Consider the following 6,000-nt stretch of genomic DNA (forward strand, 5'->3'; position numbering starts at 1 on the left):
ATCCACTCTAGTCAGACTGGTTTCCTCACTCCCTTATAAATCAGCATTTTTCCTTCCTTTACTTTTGTTTATTTTGTTCTCTACTTTTTCCTATGTTTTCTTGGAGTCCTACCCAACCACAAAGAGTCTAGATACCTGCCTTAGAAGGTAAGTTATTCTTCCGTCATGATAGTTTTCCATTAAGGAAGACTCGCATCTTCAAGGATGCAACATTCTGGCCACAAAAATGTGGGAGCAGGGTTCATTTTTGACCAGGAAACCTTAGAGCATTTGATATCTATTGAAGAGAGACATTTGACTGTGTCCTAAATTGCTTTAACTTTAAGACTGACATTAACCTCTCACTCCAAACCAAAGGTTTCTTTACAGTTTTTCCTTTATAACAGTGCTGGTGAACATCACCTCAACTTAAACCTTTCCCCAGTTTCTGTAGTTTCTGAACCCTCTCCAGCAAAGATAGTTATTCTGTCATTTCCTTGAGAGTTGTTTGGGGGCATATCAGCATTTAGTCCATGACCCGGAGTTCCTCTGGAAGTTTCTATCAACTACTCGAGATCTGATACCTCAACAGAGACTTTGCTTCTGCGTTAGTCAGTGTGGCCCTTCCCACCCTAGAATGGAGCTAGGAATGGGGCCCCAAATCTCTAGGCACTGAGGAAACATTTTCTTATAAATGCCAAGAAATAATCAGTTATCTACAGTGTTCCTACCACAGAAAGATAAGGTCTTTAGCATACTTTACATTTTTATTTCTCCTACCATCTCATTCAGATCACTCTGCCCTCAAAGTGCATAGAAGGGATTTCAGTGTAAGCAATACTGTCCTCATGAGGCAGCATTCTCTGGATCAACAAAGCTGAATTCTTGATGAACCACTGCCCCTTTTCTAGATGTCAAAATATTTTTGGTGTTGTTTCTACTTTATGACTTTAACTTAATAGCTTACTTAATTTCACAGCCACATCGCTAGTAATTGCTGAGACAGTATGTTTTCCTGGTTACCATTGTTAGCGCCAAGTCATCTCCGTTCTTGCCTGCATTTCTCATTTTTATTGAATAAACACATGATTTTCCCCTGAAGTGTGGTATAAAGTCTGTTTTTTCATATCGCAGCCAAGTTTCTCTTGGGTCCCTAGAATCCCTGGGAACATATAGTTGCAAAAATCCACACAGGTCCTGATGCATCTAAACTCATTATACCAACCATCTTTTATTTGTGGGTCTTATGAATTCAAGAATACACCAAAATTTGTGCCTCCATTCTGAACCAAGTTCAGCATCAGAAAAAGTTCTGTCCTCATCAGCAATGTGAAAAATGAGGTCGAGCTCAGGTGCTTATGTAGTATCTGCCCCCAGGTTCCCAGTAGATGAAATAGCTCACAGATCCAACTTAATATCCAGACTCAGATGGCCCTAATACGGAGTTTGTCTTAGGACTGCGATCCCATATGCATTTTTTACAACTAGTATCTCTCTTACTTTATGTTGTCCCTCTCGAGCATCATCATGGACATTTGGCCTTTCACAGACTCCACTGGTTCCAGGGGACCAAAATCACTTTTTTGACATTCAAATTTTCATGGACCAGTGGTAGTGATTTTATGCTGACTCCTACGCCACAACTCAGACACCTTTGGAAGTGTCCTTGCTTCCTCACAAGAACAGCATGTTCCAGGCTGATTTTAAAGTATGCTACTGTCTACGGACCCCAGTTTCTTTCTATTCAAAAATTGAGAGACCAAACTCAAGATGCTAGGAGTGGGAGTAGTTCCACATGAGTGCTTGGGGTAGAACAGGGTAACATGGTGGCTGCTACCCACTTTCGTGATGAAGCAAAAGGATTGCTTTTTTCAAAAATATACTTACATTCATGTTATGGCTTTTAAGGCACTGTTTCTTTTTATCTGGTTTACTGAAGACTTATTAATCCAATTTTTCATTTGTGTTTTTATGTTACCATTTTTTTCTCCTTTTCTCCTGGCTATTATACCATGCTGTGTGTTACAAAACCACACCATGAGTTCAGATTCCAGCACTGGTAGGCTCACTCCCATTAAGCAGCCTTCATTTTTTCTCTATTAGCTTAAATTTCTTTTAAACGACCACAACTTATATAGCTCCAGACAATCTCCATCAGTATTTTTCAAACCCCAGTGATCTGCAAAGAAAAATCTCCACCCCACTCCCTCTAGGGAATTCAAAAATGTAGGACATGAGTAGCTCAAATAGAATATCAAGTAGTGTCTAAAAGTTAACATTAATGCCTTATTTTTATGGAAACTAGTGCTTTTTCTGTTGTTGCAAAAAATTTAGCCAACACCAAAAATCATCAGACTTCAATTTGTATTCAGAAAGTTCAGATGGCCTTATTTCTGTATACCTGTATAGTTCACAATTCTGGCTGTTTACCATGAACAGTGACACATAAAACACCAGAAAATTAAGACAGCAAACTTCAACTGCAATTTTATATCCAAGTCACATTTACTTACCCTCCTTTTCCTCACACCCCACAGCTTTCACTAATCCAGGTAGTGACATTCTTTATATGGTATCTTATTAAAACAAGGGAAAAAATCTATTTAAAGTTTTAGTGCAAAGATCAACATGGATTAAGATGTTCCATTTCAGAAAGCCCAATTTTGAGTTTAGTGGTAACTTGATTACACAGAAAAGATATACAAAGTGACTCTTTTCTGGGTCACTTTTGTTGATAGGACCTGTATTGCTTACCTATTGTGGTATAACAAACCATTTGAAAATACAGTGGCTTAAACTGATACTCTTTTTATTATCATGAGCTTAAGAGTTAGCTGGGCATTTCTTCTCATCCTTGCTAGATTCACTTATGTGTCTGCAGTCAGCTATGGGTAAGTTAGGAAGCAGTTCTGCTGCTATTGGCTGGGTTCTCTCACATATTTGGGGCTTTGTTAGAATAATCAGGTTCCCTTTTACATGGTCTTTCCTTCTCCATCAGACTAGCCCAAGTATGTTCTCATAGCATGGCAGACTTCTGAGAGTTAGAGTAGAAATGTGCAAGGCCTTTGAGGCCTAGAGATGGAACAGGCATACTATCACTGCTGCCACATTCAGTTGGCCAGAGTAAGTTGCAGTGGATCCCAGAGTCAAGGTGTGGGGAAATAAACACCACCCTTTAATGGGAAAAGCTGCAAAGTCACATTGCAACAGGTATGGCTAGAGGGAGTCCGTCAATGGTGGCCATCAGCTGTGCGTCGGGTGCATGGCTATGCTGCTCTTGACTGTGCTCTCTCACATATTTTGGGGGTCACTAGCATTATGCTGCTCTCGGATGACCTCAGCTGGGACAATTGGGGTCTGTTCCACATGTTTTCTCACTCTTCAGCAGCCTTGTTCTCAAGATATGGCAGGGATCCTAGAGAGGATTTAGAAAGAACAAGCCTTTTGATGCCTTTTGATGGGTGCTATAGACTGAATGTTTGTGTCCCCACAAAACGCATATGTTGAAACCTAATTCTCAATGTGAGGGTATTTGGAGGTGGGGCCTGTGGGGCATGATTAAGTTGTGAGGGTAAAGCCTGCATGAATGAGTGTTTCCATTTCAGAGACTATATTTACATGAAATCCTTGAGTTATTAAAAATTGTCTCTGCCCTGATGTCAGCAAGATGACAATCTAGGAAGTTCCAACACTCATCCCTCCCACAAAAACAACAAAAACAATGAATAAACAACCACATGCCATTGAGAATACCTCGAAGAGAGCTCCAAAGTACAAAAAACAAGCTCAATAAAGAAGCTGAAAGTGACAAACAGAACAACTGCAAGACAAACAGAAAACAATGAACAAAAGGGCAACAGTAAGTTCTCACTTATTATCAACTACCTTAAAAGTAAATGAATTTAGCTTACCAATCAGAAGGCATACAATGGGTAAATGGCTAAATAAACATGATCTAGTCATATGATATCTACAAGAGACTCACTTTACTAATAAATATACACATAGGCTGAGAGCAAAGGAACAGAAAAAGATATTTCATGCAAATGGTAACTATAAGAAAGCAGACGTGGCTATGTTTATGTCAGACAAAATAGACTTTAAAACTATCTCTAGAGACACAGAAGGTCATTATATAATGATAAAAGAGTGATTCAACAGAAAAGAATTACAGGAATTATAAATATATATGCACCCAACATCAGAGCACTTAAATATATAAATATTGACAGATTCGAAGGCAGAAATTGAGAGCAATAAATAATAGCAAGGGACTTCAATACCCCCACTTAAAATAATGGGTAGAAAATCCAGACAGAAAATTAATAAAGAAACAGCTGACTTGAACAACACTAGACCAAATGGACCTAACTGATATATCAGAACTTTCCATTAAGAAGCAAAAGAATACATATTCTTATCTCACACTATATACAAAAGTCATCTCTAAATGGATTAAAGGTTTAAATGTTAAGACCTGAAACCATAAAACTCCTAGGAGAAAACATAAGGAAAGTTTCTTGACATTGGTCTGAGCAATGTTATTTTGGATATAACAGGAAAAGCATTGGCAACAAAAGCAAAAATAGATTAATGGGATTACATTCAACAAAAAAGCTCCTACACAGCAAACGAAACAATCAATGGGGTGAAAAGGCAACCTTTGGAATAGGAGAAAATATTTGCAAATCATGTATCCAATAAGGGGTTAATATCTAAAATGTATAAGAAACACATACAACTTAACAGCAAAAAAAAAACTAAACTAAAGAGCAAGTAACTCAATGAAAAAAATAATGAGCAAAAATATGAATAGACGTTTCTCAAAACAAGACATACAAATGGCCCACAAGTACATGAAAAGGTTCTCAGCACCACTAGTCATTAGGGAAATCAATACCATAATTGGATATCGCCTCACCAGTGTTAGAATGGCTATTAGATGAAAGATAACAAGCATTGGTGAAGATGTGGAGAAAAGGGAACCCTTGTATACTGCTGGTGGGAGTGTAAATTGGTGCAGCCACTATGAAAAATAGTATGAAGTTTCCTCAAAAAATTGAAAATAGAACTACCATGTCATCTAGCAACCCTACTTCCGGGTATATACCCAAAGGAAATAGAATCGGGATCTCTAAAGGATATCTACACTCCCATGTTCATTTCAGCATCACTCACAATAGCCAAGCTATAGAAACAACCTAAGTGCCCGTTGATGAACAAGTGGATAAAGAAAATGTAATGTGTGTGTGTGTGTGTGTGTGTGTATGTAGGCATTCCTCATTTCATTCTGCTTCACTTTATTGTGCTTCACAGATACTGTGTTTTTCACAAATTGAAGGTTTGTGGCAGCCCTGTGTCAAGAAAGTCTATTGGTGCCATTTTTCCAATAGCATTTGCTTCCTTCATGTCCCTGTGTCACATTTTGGTAATTCGTGCAATTTTTCAAACTTTTCATTATTATTATATTTGTTATGGTGATCTGCGATCAGTGATTTTTGATGTTACTATTGTCATTGTTTTGGGGCACCATGAACTGTGCCCAAATAAGTAAATTTAATCATTGAATGTGCGTGTTCTGAATGCTCCACTGGCCAGTTGTTCCCGAATCCCTCTCCCTCTTCTCAGGCCTCCCTATTCCCTGAGATACAATAATATTGAAATTATTCCAACTAATGACCCTACAGTGGCCTCTAAGCATTCAAGTGAAAGGAAGAGTCACATATATCTCACTTTAAGACACTATTTCACTTTATTCACTTTATTTTTCTCACTTTATTTCAAAAGCTAGAAATAAGCTTAGTGAAGAAGGCATGTTGAAAGCTGAGATAGGACAAAAGCTAGACTTCCTTCACCGGTTAGCCAAGTTGTGAATGCAAAGGAAAAGTTCTTGAAGTAAATTAAAAGTGCTACTCCAGTGAGCGTACAAATGATAAGAAAGTAAAACAGCCTTATTGCTGATATGGAGAAAGTTTGAGTCTTCTGGATAGATCAAACCAAGCACAATATTCTTTTAAGCCA

Source organism: Camelus bactrianus, chromosome X (assembly GCF_048773025.1).
Source record: "Camelus bactrianus isolate YW-2024 breed Bactrian camel chromosome X, ASM4877302v1, whole genome shotgun sequence".
Classification (NCBI taxonomy): domain Eukaryota; kingdom Metazoa; phylum Chordata; class Mammalia; order Artiodactyla; family Camelidae; genus Camelus; species Camelus bactrianus.